The sequence below is a fragment of the Atractosteus spatula genome, unplaced genomic scaffold (genome assembly GCF_055471065.1).
Source record: "Atractosteus spatula isolate fAtrSpa1 unplaced genomic scaffold, fAtrSpa1.hap1 Scaffold_56, whole genome shotgun sequence".
Lineage (NCBI taxonomy): Eukaryota > Metazoa > Chordata > Actinopteri > Semionotiformes > Lepisosteidae > Atractosteus > Atractosteus spatula.
In genome coordinates this window covers 86,891-105,600 of record NW_028296886.1, presented here as the reverse complement: position 1 = coordinate 105,600, position 18,710 = coordinate 86,891, and the positions used below count along the sequence as shown (strand labels likewise).

Below are 18,710 nucleotides of genomic sequence, written 5' to 3'. Positions count from 1 at the left end.
CTGTGCCTCTGTGTCTCTCTCTCCCCCTCCCCGTTCCCGTGCTCCCTCGGTGCGCTTTCCCGCGCCTCGACTCTCTCGGCCAGCAGGCCGGCCCCCTTTTCGGCTCCCGTGCGTTTTCCCTCCAAAAAACTTAGTTTTTTCCTCCTTTTCCCTGGGAGGCAGGCGTGGCTTGTGTGTGTGTGTGTGTGTGTGTGTGTGTGTGTGTGTGTGTCCCCGTCCTTGCAGGCGGGCCCCTTTCGACAGCCGGGCGTTTTCCCTCCAAAAAACTTAGTATATACACCTTTTCTTTCTTTTTTTTCCGCAGGCAGGCAGGCAGGCAGGCAGGCAGGCGTGTGTGTGTGCGCGCGCGTCCCCGTCCCTCCCGAGAGAGAGAGCTGCCCCTTGCCTCTGCCCGCAGGTGCTGGCGGTCCGCTTTCGCTTGCAGCTGGTTGGGCACAGCTGCTGCCGGTGGGAGGGGCCTAAGCTAAGGAGGCCGGGCGGCTGGCGCCCCCCGCGGCTGCGGTCGTTGTCGGGCCGTTGACAGAAGATCAAAGAGCAGGGCCCCCGCCCGGGACTGGCAGGAAGGCAGGCAGGCAAGAGAGAGGGGGAGCAGAGTCCGGCGGCAGGCCTCTGGCTGCAGGGAGGCCGGCAGCTGCGCGGGTCCCGGGCTCCAGAGGAGAGTCGGCCTGCGCCACTGTGCGCCAGCGGAACGCCCGCGCGTCGGTCCGCGCCTTTGGGGGTATCGCTTCTCGGCCTTTTGGCTAAGATCAAGTGTAGTATCTGTTCTTATCAGTTTAATATCTGATACGTCCCCCATCGGGGGACCACATATTAAACGGATTTTTGGAACAGGGAGCTGGATCAGGAGCTTGCTCCGTCCTCTCCACGCATCGGCCCGGTATTGCAGCGCCTCCGGGAACGGTGCACTACCTTCTCTCAGCGGTGAAAAGACAGACGTAGCTAGCAAGCAAGCGAGGTGGACCGGAGCTCCTTCCTCTCCGGTCTCGTCTCTCGTCCATCCGTGTGTCTCTGTGCCTCTGTGTCTCTCTCTCCCCCTCCCCGTTCCCGTGCTCCCTCGGTGCGCTTTCCCGCGCCTCGACTCTCTCGGCCAGCAGGCCGGCCCCCTTTTCGGCTCCCGTGCGTTTTCCCTCCAAAAAACTTAGTTTTTTCCTCCTTTTCCCTGGGAGGCAGGCGTGGCTTGTGTGTGTGTGTGTGTGTGTGTGTGTGTGTGTGTGTGTGTGTCCCCGTCCTTGCAGGCGGGCCCCTTTCGACAGCCGGGCGTTTTCCCTCCAAAAAACTTAGTATATACACCTTTTCTTTCTTTTTTTTCCGCAGGCAGGCAGGCAGGCAGGCAGGCAGGCGTGTGTGTGTGCGCGCGCGTCCCCGTCCCTCCCGAGAGAGAGAGCTGCCCCTTGCCTCTGCCCGCAGGTGCTGGCGGTCCGCTTTCGCTTGCAGCTGGTTGGGCACAGCTGCTGCCGGTGGGAGGGGCCTAAGCTAAGGAGGCCGGGCGGCTGGCGCCCCCCGCGGCTGCGGTCGTTGTCGGGCCGTTGACAGAAGATCAAAGAGCAGGGCCCCCGCCCGGGACTGGCAGGAAGGCAGGCAGGCAAGAGAGAGGGGGAGCAGAGTCCGGCGGCAGGCCTCTGGCTGCAGGGAGGCCGGCAGCTGCGCGGGTCCCGGGCTCCAGAGGAGAGTCGGCCTGCGCCACTGTGCGCCAGCGGAACGCCCGCGCGTCGGTCCGCGCCTTTGGGGGTATCGCTTCTCGGCCTTTTGGCTAAGATCAAGTGTAGTATCTGTTCTTATCAGTTTAATATCTGATACGTCCCCCATCGGGGGACCACATATTAAACGGATTTTTGGAACAGGGAGCTGGATCAGGAGCTTGCTCCGTCCTCTCCACGCATCGGCCCGGTATTGCAGCGCCTCCGGGAACGGTGCACTACCTTCTCTCAGCGGTGAAAAGACAGACGTAGCTAGCAAGCAAGCGAGGTGGACCGGAGCTCCTTCCTCTCCGGTCTCGTCTCTCGTCCATCCGTGTGTCTCTGTGCCTCTGTGTCTCTCTCTCCCCCTCCCCGTTCCCGTGCTCCCTCGGTGCGCTTTCCCGCGCCTCGACTCTCTCGGCCAGCAGGCCGGCCCCCTTTTCGGCTCCCGTGCGTTTTCCCTCCAAAAAACTTAGTTTTTTCCTCCTTTTCCCTGGGAGGCAGGCGTGGCTTGTGTGTGTGTGTGTGTGTGTGTGTGTGTGTGTGTGTGTGTCCCCGTCCTTGCAGGCGGGCCCCTTTCGACAGCCGGGCGTTTTCCCTCCAAAAAACTTAGTATATACACCTTTTCTTTCTTTTTTTTCCGCAGGCAGGCAGGCAGGCAGGCAGGCAGGCGTGTGTGTGTGCGCGCGCGTCCCCGTCCCTCCCGAGAGAGAGAGCTGCCCCTTGCCTCTGCCCGCAGGTGCTGGCGGTCCGCTTTCGCTTGCAGCTGGTTGGGCACAGCTGCTGCCGGTGGGAGGGGCCTAAGCTAAGGAGGCCGGGCGGCTGGCGCCCCCCGCGGCTGCGGTCGTTGTCGGGCCGTTGACAGAAGATCAAAGAGCAGGGCCCCCGCCCGGGACTGGCAGGAAGGCAGGCAGGCAAGAGAGAGGGGGAGCAGAGTCCGGCGGCAGGCCTCTGGCTGCAGGGAGGCCGGCAGCTGCGCGGGTCCCGGGCTCCAGAGGAGAGTCGGCCTGCGCCACTGTGCGCCAGCGGAACGCCCGCGCGTCGGTCCGCGCCTTTGGGGGTATCGCTTCTCGGCCTTTTGGCTAAGATCAAGGTTTAAGCCGGCAAGCCCGCAATTCCAAGGTCTTAGTCAGAGGGTCGGGAAGGCGGCGGGAGGACTGGAAGGAGCGACGCAACAGGAGAAGGATTGGCTGGAGCGGCGGAGTGTTGGGCTGGAGTTTGGAGGACCGAGGCGGCGGAGGCGACGAGCGGAATTGCTGGCCAGTGGATGCGAACTGGAGACGGTGGCGGAGCGTTCCTGTGACTTGGAAGTGCGGTTCGGATCGGTGGCTGGAGATGGAGGCGGGTCATCCTTGGGCGAGGAAGGAGCAGCGGAAGGATTCCATCCGTTTCACCTTGCGGGACCGAGGAGAACCCAAGACTTGGACTAGAGATAAGTTCAAGACCTTTGTTTTGAAAAGGGTTCTGGATGTGCAGCTGTCGGACATTTTATGTTTACAGGATTACTGCGATCGGGGGATTTTTGAGTTAACTTTGATTTCGAGTGAACTTTGTTTTGACTTATGGAAGAGGATTTCAGAGAGAAAGGGAGAGGCTCCGTTGAGCCTTTTCCGTGCAAGTCCTATGTTTGCTGGAGGGTTACGGAAGATGACGGTTTTTGTTTTTGATCCATTTGTTCCAGAAGAGGACATTGATGTTTTTTTGAATAGTTTTGTGTTGTTGCAGGGGAAGGGGGAGAGGGAACGAGATTCTGAGGGGGTTTGGACGGGCAAGCGGGTTTATTGGATGAGGTTACGGTTTGGGGGTATGGAAGATGGGGGGGTGTTGCATCCCCCTGCGTTTTTTGAGATCGGGACAGAGAGGGGATACCTGGTTTATCCAGGGCAGCCCCTTGCATGTAGGAAATGTGGGGTTTTAGGTCACTATGCTGCAAAATGTGGGATGGTGGTGTGTAGTCGGTGTAAGGAACGGGGACATGTGACGAAGGATTGCAAGAAAGAGGTCCGATGTTTCTCATGTGGGGATATAGGCCATGCATATAAAAACTGTGTGGGGAGAAGGAGGGTTAGGGCTGAACAGGATAGGTTAGACGAAAAGGAAAGGGTAGTTGACGGGACAGGAGTGTTGAATAACATGAACTGTGTGCAAGTGGAGGAGGTGGGGAGGATGTGTGAAGGAGAGTGTGGGGGGGGATTGAGGGGAAACGAAGAGGGAGGAATAGGTGTAGATGTTAATGGTGTGGGGGAAGAGAGTAAATTGAATGAAGAGTCAGGTGTAGAGGAAACAGTAGGGGGCAGTGTTGTCAAGGAATCAGACAAGAAGGGTGGGGATGAGAGGGTGGTGAGGGGTACTTGTGAGCTGGTGGTGGAGGTGAAGGAGGGTGCACAAGCCACGACACCGGCGGTACAGGATGTAGGGAAGACGAGTACGGGTAAGGAGGCTAGTGTGGTTAGGGACCTAGATAAGGAGGGTGTGGGAGGGGGCACTGTGGGAGTTAAGGGTAAACACGTGGAGGTGCTGACGGACGGTGTGCAAGTGGAGATGTTGGAAGGAGATGTTGTGGAAAGTATGGAAGTTGAAGGATGTGTGGGGGGTGCGGGCGAGAATGTTGAAAAGGGAAAAGGGAAAAACGAGGAAGAGGTGGTATCCAGAGATGGAGAGATTAGGGAGGCAGGTACGGAAACCGTACAAATGGAGAGGAGCGTGCGGGCAGAGGAGGTGAGAGGAGCAGTTACAACGGCAGGTGTGACAGGAAGAAGTAGCAGTACCGAAGAGGGAAGAAGGCATACCGGGGAGCTTACAGACAGCGACGTGGAGAGAGAGTTTGCAGAATGTGTGACACAATATAAAAGAGAATGGGAGAAGGAAGGGTACATCGATGTACCGTTGCCGGGTGTCCAGTGGGGCTTTTTACCTGCAGAGAGGGTGCCAGAAGTGGAATTAAATGAGGAGAACTTTCCACCCTTGGGGTCCGCAGGGGCCGGGGGGGGGAGGAAAGGTATGAGGACGGGACTAGCTGCAGTAGAGGGTATTGGGAAAGATGAGAGCAAGGGTGGGCATGTAAGTGGAAGAGGGCGTATAGCGGGACAACAACCGGGGAAGGAGAGCAATGTCTGCAAAGAGTGGAAGAAGGTTGACTTAAACCAGGAGTGGCAGAAACAGATAAAGGTTAAACAGAAGACATGTTTGGCCACAGTGCAAGAAGTGGAACGGAAGTTTCCAGGGTGCTGCATAGAACTTGTGAAGGAAGGGGATACTCCGGGTGGGTTTCGAATAGGTGGGGAGACGAGGGAGGAATGTAAACTGATTAGCAAGATGTTGTATGGAGCATTATGCAAAAGCTTGAAGATGTGAATAATGGGTTTTGTGGGTTTATGTGGTTTGAGTATGGGAATAATTTAGATTTAGGGGAGTGATTAATTTGTATACAGGGCGGGGTTATGCTAATGACTGGTTGATTTAAGTTTGGTGTATTTGTGATTTGGGTTTGATATTTGGGGTTTTCTGGTTATACCGAGTTTGGATTTATGGATTTTTGTATTTTGTAATAAAAAAAAAAAAAAAAAAATCTGTTCTTATCAGTTTAATATCTGATACGTCCCCCATCGGGGGACCACATATTAAACGGATTTTTGGAACAGGGAGCTGGATCAGGAGCTTGCTCCGTCCTCTCCACGCATCGGCCCGGTATTGCAGCGCCTCCGGGAACGGTGCACTACCTTCTCTCAGCGGTGAAAAGACAGACGTAGCTAGCAAGCAAGCGAGGTGGACCGGAGCTCCTTCCTCTCCGGTCTCGTCTCTCGTCCATCCGTGTGTCTCTGTGCCTCTGTGTCTCTCTCTCCCCCTCCCCGTTCCCGTGCTCCCTCGGTGCGCTTTCCCGCGCCTCGACTCTCTCGGCCAGCAGGCCGGCCCCCTTTTCGGCTCCCGTGCGTTTTCCCTCCAAAAAACTTAGTTTTTTCCTCCTTTTCCCTGGGAGGCAGGCGTGGCTTGTGTGTGTGTGTGTGTGTGTGTGTGTGTGTGTGTGTGTGTCCCCGTCCTTGCAGGCGGGCCCCTTTCGACAGCCGGGCGTTTTCCCTCCAAAAAACTTAGTATATACACCTTTTCTTTCTTTTTTTTCCGCAGGCAGGCAGGCAGGCAGGCAGGCGTGTGTGTGTGCGCGCGCGTCCCCGTCCCTCCCGAGAGAGAGAGCTGCCCCTTGCCTCTGCCCGCAGGTGCTGGCGGTCCGCTTTCGCTTGCAGCTGGTTGGGCACAGCTGCTGCCGGTGGGAGGGGCCTAAGCTAAGGAGGCCGGGCGGCTGGCGCCCCCCGCGGCTGCGGTCGTTGTCGGGCCGTTGACAGAAGATCAAAGAGCAGGGCCCCCGCCCGGGACTGGCAGGAAGGCAGGCAGGCAAGAGAGAGGGGGAGCAGAGTCCGGCGGCAGGCCTCTGGCTGCAGGGAGGCCGGCAGCTGCGCGGGTCCCGGGCTCCAGAGGAGAGTCGGCCTGCGCCACTGTGCGCCAGCGGAACGCCCGCGCGTCGGTCCGCGCCTTTGGGGGTATCGCTTCTCGGCCTTTTGGCTGCGATCCTTAGTACGTGGCAGGCCCGCGGCTGAGGTAACACCAAAAGACCGGGGAGAGAAGACCGGAGAGGACACCGCCTGGAGGAGACTACGCTGCTGGATTTGCCGGATTTGGACTTTGGATTGGCCTGGACTGCGCTTCGGATTTTCGTTTCCTGGATTGGACGCTTGGACACCAGAAGACTTCGGTTTTGGTGAGAAGGCTGCTTCGGCAGCCGCAAAGGCTGCGGAACGATGGCTGCGGATCCCGGGGCGGCGAGGACGGCTGAGGAGGGTCCCAAGATCCGGAAGACCATCCGCTTCATCTGGAAGCCGGATGGAGAGATGCCGGGGAGGGACGTCTTCGAAGAGGAGATCCTTTTTGGGATCCTGGGTTTGGACGTGGCGGATATCAAGTGCTTGCAGGGGAATCGGGCGCAGCGCTATATGGATCTCTCGTTCGTGGAGGAGAAAGGACATCGCGGCGCTTCCGAGAAGATCATGAAGGCTAAGGAAAGTGGCAGGCTGGAGAATTACGTGTGTCTGGGGCTCCAGAGCAACAATGAAAGGTCAGTGATTCTGCACATGTTTGACCCCTTTGTTCCCGATAGTGACGTCACGACCTTCCTCCGTCGTTACGTCGACGTGTTGGACCCCCCTCGTATCATCATGGACCCCTACAAGGTCTGGACCGGGAAGAGGCAGTATCACGTTGAGCTGAGGCCAGACGACAGAAGTAAGGATGGTTTCGCCCACCCGCCTGCCACTTTCGCCATTGGTCCAGGTAGGGGGTACTTGTTCTACGGGAATCAGCCGCCGTTCTGTCGGAAGTGTCGGGAGTCCGGGCACCGGGAGGCCGAGTGTAACGCGGCGGAGTGTGGGAAGTGCCACCGGCGGGGTCATCAGGCCCGGAACTGCCCCGTTAAAGAGTGTTCCTTGTGTGGCAACACTGGCCATTTGTATCGCAACTGCCTCCTTAGGAACGCCGAGTATGCCAGAGCTGTCCATGACGGATCCGGCCTGGCGGTGGGAGAAACGGAGTCGGACGGCAGTGAGGCTGGGGACACCGAGGACGAACATCAGGATGGTGGTGGAGCGGTCCCTGGGGGAGCCGGGAAGGATGCCGGATGGACGGTGGTGGTGCGGCCGAGACGGAAAGGGAAGGGGAAGGGGAGGCAGCATGAGGAGGACGGCGACGATCCGCAGGAGGGACCATCTCGGGTCGAGGACGGGGTGGTCGGGAGCTGGGCGGATGTGGTGAAGGCCCCCCCCCCCGCCCGAGCAGACGCAGGACCAACCGCAGCACGGGGGGCAGGTGAGGAGGAGGAGGAGATGCACCACATGCCTGTGTTGAGGAAGAAGCCTAGGAAGCGGTCGCAGGCTGGCAAGGGACAGATGGAGACGGGCGACAAGAAGAAGAAGACATCCAGGGAGTACTACGGGGAGGCGGAGCTCGTCCCGGAGACGGTAGCAGCTCTGGTGACGGCGCCAGAGCAGGAGGTGATGGCAGACCGGGAGGTGATGGCAGACCAGGAGGAGATGGAGGAGGGGGCAGCGCCAGCGTCAACGCAGGACGGTCAGGAGCTGGGGGACACCGCAGGCTCCCTCCCCCCTGGGCAGGGAGACAGAGTCATGGCACGGGGCCCCTTCTCTGTGGCGCAGTGCCTTTCAGGTGAGGGGAGCCCTGTGGTGACGTGCCAGGTCGACACCCCGGACCGCGAGTACTCGCGCCGGCCTGACCCTGACCCGGGCTCCAGCCCCAACCCCTCTCCCGACCCCCCTCCCCCCGATCCCGACCCCGACCCCCACCCTGACCGGGGCCCCGACCCCGGCCTCGGTCCCAGCCCCGGATTTGTTCTCGATCCCGGGCCCGACCCCGTCTCTGACATGGAGGTGGGCGTGAGCCCAGTCCCTTCGGTCACCTACATCGAGGGGACAGACACCGACAGTTCGGTCAGTGCAGCAGGGGCAGAGCATCCACTCAGCTCTAGCTCCAGCGACGGTATGGAGAGTGACAGCCCCCCGGAGCAGCCATGACCTTCACAGTGGCCACGGCTAATGTGAGGGGTCTGCGGAACCGGGAGAAACGAGCTGGAGTTTTCCGATATTTGTCCCAAAGGCTTTTGGATATTTGCTTTTTGCAGGAGACCCATCTGAAAGACCACGACGATGTGCTCGCTTACCAGAAGGAGTGGACAAAGGGGCCCTCGTGGTGGAGCGTTGGGGGGGTGAACTCCTCTGGCGTGGGCATCCTGTGTGGTTCCCCAGGGTTTGCGGCACAGGTGGTCAGCTCTGTGGTCCCCGGGCGCCTGCTGGTGGTCGACGGGACCCGGCACGGGGTGCGGACCCGGCTGATCGGTGTGTATGTCCCGGCGGACCGGCGGCAGCAGGGCTCCTTCCTGAAAGATCTGGAGCCCCTGCTGTACACAAACAGAGAGCTGATCATCGGCGGGGATTTTAACATCGACCTGGGGGACTCACAAGGTGAGGGTGCCCATGGGTTACGGTCTCTGATTGCAGATTTTGGCCTGCGGGACGGATTTCAGAATGTCGCACATCACACCTGGGACAACGGAAGGGGGACCTTCAGGCGGCTGGATTATGTCTTCACTTCGGCGAACTGGACGACCCTAAGCAGGCAAGCGACCCCTACTTGGTTTTCCGACCATCACATGCTGACGGCTTCCTTTGGTGTTGAGGACCCTCGTTTCCAGGCCGGATACTGGAAGCTGAACAGGCAAGTCCTGCAGGAGGCGAGATACCAGAGGAAGATCGCTACAGTGCTGAGGGCATGTGCGGAGAGGAGGGACGCCTTCAGTTCGGCGGTGCACTGGTGGGAGTCCTGTAAGCGCACCATCGCGGTGGTGACGAAGAAGTACTGCAGGATCCGCCGCAGCTTGGAGGACCGCCAGTGCACCAAGCTCCAGGAGGAGCTCGAGGCACTGTATGCGCAGCTGAACCAAGGGGGCGCTTACGAGGGGGAGAAGATCGCCCACATCAAGAGCCTGCTTAGGGGTAAGTGGCTGCAGTGGGCTAAGGACTTTCTTTTCAGGCTCCGTGGAGTCTGGAGGGAGAATGACGAAAGCTGCTCGTCCCAGTTCTTCGGCGCCGTGAGGAGGCAACAAGAGCGAGGCTTCTTTGACGGCGTTCGGAGGACGGACGGGTCTGTAGCCACTTCCATACCCGGGATGTTGGAGTGTGCCACAGAATATTACAGCACCCTGTTTGCTGAGAAGGAGACCGACGCCGGTATCAGGAGCAGGCTCCTGGACGGAGTGGAGCCGGCGGTAGACGACCCCGCTGCTCTGGGCGGGGCAGTGTCAGGGGCAGAGATCCGATCTGCCCTGATGGGGATGAAGAAGGGCACTGTCCCTGGCATAGACGGTCTACCGACCGAGTTTTACCTCACCTTTTTTGACCAGCTGGAGCCGCTCTTGGTGCAGGTATTCAACGAGGTGCTGGATCGTGATGGGCTCGGTGCCACCATGAAGATCGGTGTCATCTCCCTCGTCCATAAGGGAGGTGACAAGGCAGACCTGGGGAATTGGCGGCCAATCCAGCTCCTGTGCACTGACTATAAGATCTTGGCCAGGGTGCTGGGCGGCCGCCTGAGAACAGTGATGCCGGCCTTGGTGCAGGCTGACCAGACGTGTGGTGTGGCAGGCCGCAAGATCAGCTGGACCCTGCAGCTGATCCGCGACGTCATCGCGTGGGTGGAAGATAGAGGCCTGCCGCTCCTGCTGGTGAGCCTCGACCAGACCAAGGCCTTTGACCGGGTCCATCACGAGATTCTGTGGGCACTCCTGAAGAGGAAGGGTCTGCCGGACGGGTTTGTCAGGTGGGTCCGGACCTTGTACAACGGGGTGGCATCCCGGGTATGCGTCAACGGAGCGTTGGGCGGGCATATTCCAGTGCGGTGTGGTGTGCGACAGGGCTGTCCTCTCTCGCCCCTGCTGTATGTGCTTTTCCTAGAGATCCTCCTGGACCAGCTCAGGAGGGATCCGGGAGTGGATGGGATCCTGGTGCCAGGTGGAGGAGGGCAGATGGCGAAGATCGCGGCATATGCAGACGACGTCACGCTCTTCCTGGGCTCTGAAGGCGGCCTGGGGAGGGCGCTCAGCATTGTCGAGGATTTCTCAAGAGGTACCGGCGCCCGACTGAACAGGGCCAAGAGCTTAGTGAAGGTCTTCGGGACCTGGCCGAGCGAGCCGCGGGACTTTGGCGGTCTGTCACGGACGACTGGGCCGCTGAAGATCCTGGGGGTGAGCTTTCACTCCACAGATCCTGGAGGTGTCAACTGGGAGGCCGGGTTCCGGAAAGTCAACCGGAAGCTAGGCCTGTGGCAGCAACGATCGCTAACCTGGATCGGGAAGGCGCTGGTACTGAAGGCGGAAGTCCTGCCTCTGCTTCTCCACCTGGCGGTAGTGTACCCCCTGCCGGTCCGGAAGCGGAGAGATCTGGTGAGGAGCATCTTCAACTTCGTCTGGGGTCACACCTACGAACGGGTGAAGAGGTGTGATATGTACAGACCCCTGGCCGATGGGGGTCGGGGGATCTTGGACTTCCCGGCGAAGTTGGACTGCGCCTTCATAGCGAGCCTGTGCACGGTCCTGCACGACAACCCGGCCCACCTGTGCAGCCGGTTTGTCAGTCTCTGGCTGGCGGCGAGCATGCGGCACCTGACGGTCTGGACCAACACGACCCCCAAAGCAGAGCGGCTCCCGCTGCACTACCGCCACGCAGTGCGGTGGCTGCGGGCACACCCGGGGATCAAGGAAGGGACGAACTGTTTGAATCACAGGACCATGTACAGGATGGTGAAGGCGGAAGAACGGCCGGCGATCCCGGGTGTGTCCCGGATCATCTGGCAGCGGGTCCAGCCGGAGGGGCTGGATAACAAGTTGAAGGACCTGAACTGGCTCTGCGTGTGGGGTCGGCTGACGGTCAGGGCCGTCATGCATGCGCACGGGCTCTCCAGACAGAGCCTGTGCCCGCGACACGGCTGCGCGGGCGAAGAGACGGTGGGTCACGTCTTCTGGGAGTGTGCCTTCGCCCAGAGGGTGTGGAGATCGTGCGGGACCCTCTTTGCACAGGTAAGCCCCGATTCCCCCATCACGCCAGCGTCCGTCCTGAGAGGGATCGCCGGCATCCGGGGCCGGAACCGGAAATTCCTGCTGTGGCTACTGGTCAGCCTGGTCAAGGCCTTCATCTGGGATGCCCGGACAGACCTGGTGAAGCACGGCGTGGAGAAGCCTGCTTTTGGGATCCTGCGGAGGGTGAAGGAGGAGGTGGCCAGGAGGGTCCAGTGGGACATTCATAGATGGGGGTTTGCCGCAGCAAAAGAGCGCTGGAAGGATTTGTGCACGGGACATTAGGGGGGTGTTGGTGTGGGACTGTTTTATGATTTGTTAACGAACTTTTTTCTAATAAAAATATAAAAAAATCTGTTCTTATCAGTTTAATATCTGATACGTCCCCCATCGGGGGACCACATATTAAACGGATTTTTGGAACAGGGAGCTGGATCAGGAGCTTGCTCCGTCCTCTCCACGCATCGGCCCGGTATTGCAGCGCCTCCGGGAACGGTGCACTACCTTCTCTCAGCGGTGAAAAGACAGACGTAGCTAGCAAGCAAGCGAGGTGGACCGGAGCTCCTTCCTCTCCGGTCTCGTCTCTCGTCCATCCGTGTGTCTCTGTGCCTCTCTCTCTCCCCCTCCCCGTTCCCGTGCTCCCTCCGTGCACTTTCCCGCGCCTCGACTCTCTCGGCAAGCAGGCCGGCCCCCTTTTCGGCTCCCGTGCGTTTTCCCTCCAAAAAACTTAGTTTTTTCCTCCTTTTTCCAGGGAGGCAGGCGTGGCTTGTGTGTGTGTGTGTGTGTGTGTGTGTGTGTGTGTGTGTGTGTGTGTGTGTGTGTGTGTCCCCGTCCTTGCAGGCGGGCCCCTTTCGACAGCCGGCCGTTTTCCCTCCAAAAAACTTAGTATATACACCTTTTCTTTCTTTTTTTCGGCAGGCAGGCAGGTGTGTGTGTGTCCCCGTCCCTCCCGAGAGAGCGCTGCCCCTTGCCTCTGCCCGCAGGTGCCGACGGTCCGCTTTCGCTTGCAGCTCACTCGGCACGGCTGCTGCTGGTGGGAGGGGCCTAAGCTAAGGAGGCCGGCCGGCTGGCGCCCCCCGCGGCTGCGGTCGTTGTCGGGCCGTTGACAGGAGATCAAAGAGCAGGGCCCCCGCCCGGGACTGGCGGGCAGGCAGGCGAGCAAGCAGGCAGGCAAGAGAGGGGGAGAGCGGAGTCCGGGCGGCCGGCAGCCGCGTGCGGACCGGGCTCCAGAGGCGTCGGCCTGCGCCGCTGCGCGCCAGCCGGACGCCCGCGCGCCCGCCCAAGGCCGGCGTCGGGCATCGCTTCTCGGCCTTTTGGCTAAGATCAAGTGTAGTATCTGTTCTTATCAGTTTAATATCTGATACGTCCCCCATCGGGGGACCACATATTAAACGGATTTTTGGAACAGGGAGCTGGATCAGGAGCTTGCTCCGTCCTCTCCACGCATCGGCCCGGTATTGCAGCGCCTCCGGGAACGGTGCACTACCTTCTCTCAGCGGTGAAAAGACAGACGTAGCTAGCAAGCAAGCGAGGTGGACCGGAGCTCCTTCCTCTCCGGTCTCGTCTCTCGTCCATCTGTGTGTCTCTGTGTCTCTCTCTCTCCCCCTCCCCGTTCCCGTGCTCCCTCCGTGCACTTTCCCGCGCCTCGACTCTCTCGGCAAGCAGGCCGGCCCCCTTTTCGGCTCCCGTGCGTTTTCCCTCCAAAAAACTTAGTTTTTTCCTCCTTTTTCCAGGGAGGCAGGCGTGGCTTGTGTGTGTGTGTGTGTGTGTGTGTGTGTGTCCCCGTCCTTGCAGGCGGGCCCCTTTCGACAGCCGGCCGTTTTCCCTCCAAAAAACTTAGTATATACACCTTTTCTTTCTTTTTTTCGGCAGGCAGGCAGGTGTGTGTGTGTCCCCGTCCCTCCCGAGAGAGCGCTGCCCCTTGCCTCTGCCCGCAGGTGCCGACGGTCCGCTTTCGCTTGCAGCTCACTCGGCACGGCTGCTGCTGGTGGGAGGGGCCTAAGCTAAGGAGGCCGGCCGGCTGGCGCCCCCCGCGGCTGCGGTCGTTGTCGGGCCGTTGACAGGAGATCAAAGAGCAGGGCCCCCGCCCGGGACTGGCGGGCAGGCAGGCGAGCAAGCAGGCAGGCAAGAGAGGGGGAGAGCGGAGTCCGGGCGGCCGGCAGCCGCGTGCGGACCGGGCTCCAGAGGCGTCGGCCTGCGCCGCTGCGCGCCAGCCGGACGCCCGCGCGCCCGCCCAAGGCCGGCGTCGGGCATCGCTTCTCGGCCTTTTGGCCAAGATCCAAAAAGTACGTGGCAGGCCCGCGGCTTGAGGACTTGGCTGGGGGACGAGAAGGGCGACGGCGGAGAAGAGGAAGAGGAGAGAAGGCGCGGCGGAACCTTTTTTGAAGTCCGGGATACAGACGAGCCAGGAGGAGGGTCGGAGTCCTTTTTTTCTTTTGGAAGGATCGGGCGTCTCCAAGGACTGGTGAAGGCGATCGTCACCTTGCAGCGCGGCCTGGGTTCTCCTCAGCTCAGGGGTTACCCTGTGCTGGGGAGCCAGGCGATTTCCCGGGGCTTTTGTGACTTTCTTTTGCCGGCGACATGGAGGCTAGGAACTGGAGGGGTCAGCCTGCAGCAGGGCCTGGACTGAAGAACACCATCCAGTTCCGGTGGTTGGGTGATGTTGGCCTGATGCCGGGGAGAGAGGACTTCTCCCGGCATGTGTTGATGCGAGTTTTGAGCGTGGATTTGAAGGATGTGTTTTGCGTGCAGAGTTATGTCTCTCTGCGATTTTTCAATGTGACCTTTGAATCTGCAACGATGTACTGGAATGTGTTTCGGGCGGCCAGAGAAAAAAAGGATGCTGGACAATTGGAGAACTTTGAAGTGGTGGGACTTTGGGCACAAGAGGACAGAGTGGTGACGGTGCACATGCACAACCCTTTTGTGTTGGAAACGGACATTTATGCTTTTCTGAGTCGGTATGTGGAAATCTTGAACGATGGGTGGATGTTGAGGGATGGGGTGCGGGTATGGACGGGTCGGTGGCAGTATAGAGTCCGGTTTCAGCCGGACAATTCGTCGAAGGATGGTTTCAGGCATCCACCGGCTAATTTTTTCTTGGGTTCCAATCAGGGTTATTTGTTTTATGCAGGGCAACCGAAACTGTGTAGAAGATGTGGGGGGGAGGGTCACTTGGTGGCAAATTGCACTAAGATGATTTGTCGGAGGTGTGGGAAGGAGGGACACGAGGTGAGGGATTGCGAGGAGAGGCCGAGGTGCTCCTTGTGTAATGAGGCGGGACATTTGTTTAAAGATTGTTTTGAACGGCAGCCGGAGAGGGTAATAGCTCTTCGCACCGGACTAGCAGGGTTCCAGGAAGACGAAGGGACGAGCGAGGAGGAGGAGGAGGGAGTGCAGGAAGGTGGGGATATGGAATTGGGTGGTACAGAGGAGGAAGTTAGGAAGGTAGGGGGCGCAGGGAGGGGCAAGAAAAAGAAAAAGGGTAGGGGGAGGGCGAGGGAAGAGGGGGACGGGTTTAGAAGGGGTGGGGAAGGGGTTACAGTGGGGGAGGATAGAGATAAGGGAGCTGGGTTACCGGTGGAGGGGGGAGAGAGGAGTGAGGTTGAGAGAGAAGTAGCTGAAGATAAGGGGGATGGGGCGGGGGGTAGTGGTTTGGTGAGCGATAGGGTAGAGGGCACTGGGGAATCTGGGGACAGGGGAGATTTGGGAGAGGTGGGGGGGGGGGTGGGTTCTGGGGATCTGCAGGATATGGAGATGAGTGATGGTGACAGTACAGCAGAAGAGGGAAGCGGGGGAGATGACTTTGAAACAGTGGTGGGGAAAAAGAAAAAAAGGAAGCGGAAACAGAAGGACAAGCCTGGAGGGGAGTCGCTCTCGCCTCCCAGGTCAATAACGAAAGTTATAGGAAGGGAGGAAGCGGGTGAGGGTGGAGGTGTTGCTATGGAGGCCCCAGCTGTAGGGGGCGAGAGTTGGGGTAATACAGAAGATAGGTTGGGGGAGTGGGGCGGAAGCCAGATAGGTCATATCTGGTCTGCTAGCTCTCCGAGTAGCGTAGGCAGTTATGAGGGTCCAACACACGACACGGCTAATATAGAGGAATTTTTGAGTAGTGCGGATTTTAGTTAATAATGCAACAATGGGTTTTTTTGCCTTTACTGCAAATGTGAGAGGGTTGCAGGATAAGGTGAAAAGGACGGCGTTTTTTATATCTTTGAAGTCCGTGGTTTTTTCGGTTGCATTCTTACAGGAGGTTCATTTAAAGGATAGGAGAGATATAGGGTTTTTTTCTGAGGAATGGAAGGAGGGGGAAGCCAGATGGAGTGTGGGTGGGGTCCGTTCGTCGGGAGTGGGGATGGTGTTTAATGGGAGGGGGTGGGCGGTGGGCGATGCAATGTCTGTGTGGCCAGGCCGAGTGCTGTGTGTGGATGCGGAGTGGATGGGCGTGTGCTTGCGGTTAATCAATGTTTATGCCCCAGTGAACCTTAAGGAGAGGAAGGAATGTTTTGAAGCCATAACGCCACTGCTTTATACAAACCGTGTGGTGTTGTTGGGGGGAGATTTTAATGTGTGTTTGGATAAGGGGCGTGAGGTGGATTTTACAGGACAGTTTTGGGGGAGGGTAGTGAGGGAGTTTGGCCTGAAAGACGCGTATAGGTGTCTTTTCCCTAACCAGCAGGGATGTACGTGGAGGAACTCGCGGGGTGTCAGGAGCCGATTAGATTACTGGTTTGTGCCCCAGGGGGTGCGGGTGGTGGGCATGGTCTTGCGCCCATCGTGGTTCTCTGATCACGATGGGGTGCTGTGTGAGTTGGAGCTCGGCACGTTGAGCTTCGGAAGAGATGTGTGGAGGATGGATGTGACAGTTTTGCAGGATGAGAATTTCAGGAGGCAGTTTCGGGCATGGTTCAGGGAATGGGTTGGGTTGCAAGGTTGTTTTTCATCTTTGGTTGATTGGTGGGAATGTGTTAAAGGAAAGATCAGGGTGTTTGTTGGGGATTTTTGTAGAAGTGTTAGGAGGAAGGATATGAAAGAGGTGGAGAAAGCTGTGAAGAGGATCGAGATGTTGTATACTAGGGAGAATGCAGGGCAAGCCATGGATCACGGTTTATTGAGGGCCTTAAAAGCCCGTTTGAGAACCCTTTTTGAAGACAAAGCTCGGCGATTTTTGGTACGTAGGTGCCAGAATTATATTGACCAGCATGAGACGTGTTCTGCCTTCTTCTTTCAGCAGGTGAGGGTGAGACAGAGGGGGACAGTGATTAAAGCATTGCGCACTAGGGACGGTGATGTGGTGCATACGAACACAGAGATGGTGGAGTGTGCAACAGAATTTTATTCCAAGCTGTTTGAGGAGAAAGTGGTTGATGAAGGACTGGGGAATTATTTCTTGAGTTTTCTGAGAAACCGGTTGTCTAGCAGTGTGAAGGAGACCTTGGAGAAGCCCCTCACTTTAGAGGAATTGGAAAGTGCTCTAAAGTCTCTCAAGGATGGGAAGGTCCCAGGGGTGGATGGGCTCCCTAGGGAGTTCTATGCCGCCTTTTGGGATCTGCTGGGACCAGAGCTCCTTGCTGTCCTGAATGAGATCTACAGGGATGGCAAGTTGAGTAGGACTATGAGGGATGGTTCGATAGTGCTTTTGTTTAAAAAGGGGGATATGACGGACTTAAAGAACTGGAGACCAATCACCTTGTTGTCCACGGATTACAAGCTGGTTGCTAAGGTCCTCGTGAGCCGTTTGAGGACGGTGATGCCGGATTTGGTACATTCGGACCAAACCTGCGGAGTCCCGGGGCGATCGATTTTTTGGAACCTAGTTCTGGTCAGAGATGTGATCGCATGGGTGGAAGCTCAGAGGATCCCTTTGTTGCTGGTGAACGTGGATCAGGAGAAGGCTTTTGATAGAGTTCATCACGGGTTTTTATTTAGGATTTTGGCACATTTAGGGTTTGGGGATTTTTTTTTGCGTTGGTTAAGGATTTTGTACACAGAGGTAGGTAGCAGGGTGGTGGTTAATGGGCATAGGGGGGAGTGGTTTTTGCAGTCTTCTGGGGTGAGGCAAGGGTGCCCTCTGTCCCCCTTGTTGTATGTGCTGTTTGTAGAGGCTTTGGCATGTTGCTTGAGGGCAGACCCGGCGGTGCATGGGTTGTGGCTACCAGGGAGCGGAGGTGAGGTACTTAAAATCCTGCAGTACGCAGACGACGCCACACTGTTTTTGACATCTGAGAGTGGTGTGAGGCAAGCGCTGCACAGGTTCGGGCAGTTCGCAGCTGCCTCTGGGTCCAAGCTTAATGTGCAGAAGTCGGTGGCAATGGGGTGTGGCGGGTGGAGTACAGTGTGGTCGGTGCCGGGCGGGCTACAAGAATCTGAGAATGGGGTAAAGATTTTAGGGGTAGTTTTTCAAAAGAAAGGGAACGAGTTGCTTAATTGGAACTTGGTGTTTGCACGAGTGAGGGTGAAGTTTGGGTTGTGGAAGTCACGGCGGTTGTCCTTCTTGGGGAAGGTGATTGTTTTGAAAGCCGACGTTTTGCCAGCTTTAATGTATCTGGCTTATGTATATCCACTGCCAAAGACCTTTAGGAGACTGTTGACACGGATGGTCTTTGAGTTCATGTGGGGAGGGAAATATGAATACGTCAGGAGGGACATCATGTATATGGAGGTCAGTGAAGGTGGGAGGGGGGTCCCCAACTTCTCCCTCAAACTAGACTGTGTGTTTTTTTCAGGGTTGTGTAGGGTTCTTGGTGGAGGTGCTGGGGGGCGGTGCAAGAGTTTTGTGTGTCTGTGGTTTGAAGAGTGTATGAGGACAGTGTATGGGTGGTCGAATGCGAGGCCGCATGCAGCGTCAGCTCCCGCTCATTATAGGAGAGCGAGAGAGTTGAGGAAAGAAACGTTTCCTTTTGGGGACAAGGATGTCTGCCAGGACCATAGGAAACTGTATACATTGGTGATGGAGACTCGGAAGGTTACTCCGGTAGTATTGGGTATACGGACGGAGGTGTGGACCCGTGTTCAGCCTAAGGGGTTAGATCACGGCTTGATGGATCTGAACTGGAGGATCGTCCATGACAGATTGCCAGTGCGGCAGGTGCTTTATAGGCATAAGCTGTCTAAAACTAGAACTTGTCCAAGGGAGGGGTGTTCTGCAGAGGAAACAGTGCGGCACACTTTTTGGGAATGTGTTTTTGTTCGGGGACTATGGGGGGAATGTCAAGATGTACTGTTACAACTGTGTCCTCTTTTTGTTTTGTCATTTGATGTTATAAGATGGGGGTTCGTGTGCACTAATGTTTCATTGACAACAAGATTTCTGGGCTGGCTGCTTGTAAGCCTAGTTAAACAGGTGGTTTGGGACTCCCGTGAAGACACAGTCAAGAGGAATGTCGAGTGGTCGGTGGGGAGGGCAGTAG

General features: G+C 57.9%; 5 non-coding genes across 5 annotated transcripts; all 5 read left to right on the top strand.

Annotated features, from left to right (window-relative positions):
• The first annotated feature begins 720 nt into the window (after nucleotides 1–720).
• LOC148806238 (U2 spliceosomal RNA) lies at nucleotides 721–911 on the top strand. The gene has a single exon (XR_016089658.1). It is a non-coding gene; the product is annotated as a U2 spliceosomal RNA (small nuclear RNA).
• An 819-nt stretch (nucleotides 912–1,730) lies between these two features.
• On the top strand, nucleotides 1,731–1,921 carry LOC148806237 (U2 spliceosomal RNA). The gene has a single exon (XR_016089657.1). It is a non-coding gene; the product is annotated as a U2 spliceosomal RNA (small nuclear RNA).
• Nucleotides 1,922–5,203: 3,282 nt separating this feature from the next.
• Nucleotides 5,204–5,397, top strand: LOC148806236 (U2 spliceosomal RNA). Its single transcript, XR_016089675.1, has one exon. It is a non-coding gene; the product is annotated as a U2 spliceosomal RNA (small nuclear RNA).
• Nucleotides 5,398–11,625: 6,228 nt separating this feature from the next.
• Nucleotides 11,626–11,807, top strand: LOC148806235 (U2 spliceosomal RNA). Its single transcript, XR_016089678.1, has one exon. It is a non-coding gene; the product is annotated as a U2 spliceosomal RNA (small nuclear RNA).
• Nucleotides 11,808–12,598: 791 nt separating this feature from the next.
• On the top strand, nucleotides 12,599–12,789 carry LOC148806234 (U2 spliceosomal RNA). Its single transcript, XR_016089656.1, has one exon. It is a non-coding gene; the product is annotated as a U2 spliceosomal RNA (small nuclear RNA).
• Nucleotides 12,790–18,710: the final 5,921 nt, after the last annotated feature.